Genomic DNA, 1697 nt, shown 5'->3' with positions numbered 1-1697 from the left:
TGTGACAGAGTTTCCTTGTTCTCTGACACCGCAGCTGCAGGCCCCTGGGGGCTCCCCCACCTGCTCCAGAAAAGCTAGTCTCAGGGCCCGGAGAGGGACCCCCCTCAAGGCCATTGCCTGCACCAGGGTTCTGACGGGCCACGCCCCTGGCTGGCTATGGGCCCTTGGGTGCTGGGGCCTGTGACATGCAGCAAGGGGAGGTGGGTGGGGGAGGGCTGGGTAGGAGCTGCAGGTGAGCAGAGCGAGGGGAACCTGAAGGCTGGGGAGAGCAGTGGGTGCAAGGGGCCATTCCAGAAACCCCGGAGCCCTTTGCTGCTTGGGGCCAGATGAAAGCTCTCCCTGGGGTGGGGTTCCGGCAGCTGAGGCCTCCAGTCCTTCTGGTGTCCACAGCAGCCTTGGCCAGCAGGCTGGTAAGGGGGTAGGAATTGTGTTTGGAGCTAGTGCACTTGAACCTCAGTAGGAGCCCCCAACCTGACCCAGGAACCCAGGCACCATCACTGGAGAGCCAGGGCGCCCATGGGGCAACGGGCAGGTCTGGGAGACGGACTGGGTGCCCCTTCTGGTTTGGGTCCCCACCCGCAGTGGGCCTGCCTGTGGGGGTTCGCTGGTGGGTCAGGGCAGCTTCAAGTCCTGTAGAATTGGAGACCCACAGAGAACGGGACTCAGTAGACTTTTAGGACCGAGGAAATTGTAGGTGTGTAGCGAATTCTGGAGCCCCAGGCTTATTATCAGAGATGCCCCGAGATGACAGACTCATGCTCTTAGAGTGTCCCAGAGCCACAGAACAGGGAGGACAGGGGTCAGAGGGAGGCAGGGACCGTGGGACCCTGGCACCCCCTCACCCCAAGGCTGGGATTCTAATTATTCCCATGCGAAGCTCCCCTCTGTGGCTGGGCTCCCAAGCTCCAGGCTCAGTGCTCAGCGGGCCACCTCTGCCAGGGAGGCGGGAAGGGGGTGGACGTCTGCTCTGTCCTTGGGGGGATGCAGACCCTGCGCAGCCAGGCTTTCCAGACGTCTCTGCAGGTTCCGGAAATGGAGATTTAAAAAATAAAGTCTCCCGAGTTTTCCACGTTGGAAACTAATTTTTAAAAAAATGTTTTAAAGCACTGTCCAGGTGCAGCAGGGTCCCCCAGTGTCCCCTGACCCCTGCTGCCCGGGAGGGTCAAAGCCACTGTGTAGCAACTGTGAGACCTCGGTTTCCTCCTCTGTAAAGTGGGAATGATAAGGACGCTGGCCGCTAAGGTTGTGCCAAGGACTCGATGCGGTACCCTGAGAGGTGCGGAGGCCCAGTCCACTCAGGAGACAGGACGCTGTTTTTTCACCTTGCCCCAGGCCGCCGCCCTTCCCCCCTGCCGGGCTGCCTCCCAGGGGGCCCGAGCTCTACAGCCACATGGGGGTGCTGGGGGCGCTGGTGGGCTCCCGGTGTGTCACCCCGCCTCGGGACAGCCTCAGGATGTCGGGAGGCAGGGACATGTTCACCCCTTCGGGCCCTGGAGGAGGAGCAGGCGGAGGAGGCAGAGCTGGGAGGGCAGGCCTAGCCAGTGCCTGGTACATAGTAGGTGCTCCATAAATGTTTATTGAATGAATGAATGGAGGCCATGCAGGCAGAGGCAGCCGCGCGTGCGCAGGCACTGGTGAAAAGCGGGTCCAGTGGAGACTGGTGAGTAGTGCCCGGGGCTGCAGCTGAGCTGGGCCAA

The sequence above is a fragment of the Crocuta crocuta genome, unplaced genomic scaffold (genome assembly GCF_008692635.1).
Source record: "Crocuta crocuta isolate KB4526 unplaced genomic scaffold, BGI_CrCroc_1.0 scaffold193, whole genome shotgun sequence".
NCBI classification, from domain to species: Eukaryota; Metazoa; Chordata; class Mammalia; order Carnivora; family Hyaenidae; genus Crocuta; species Crocuta crocuta.
The sequence above is the reverse complement of the archived record's forward strand: the minus strand, read 5'-3'. Positions refer to the sequence as shown.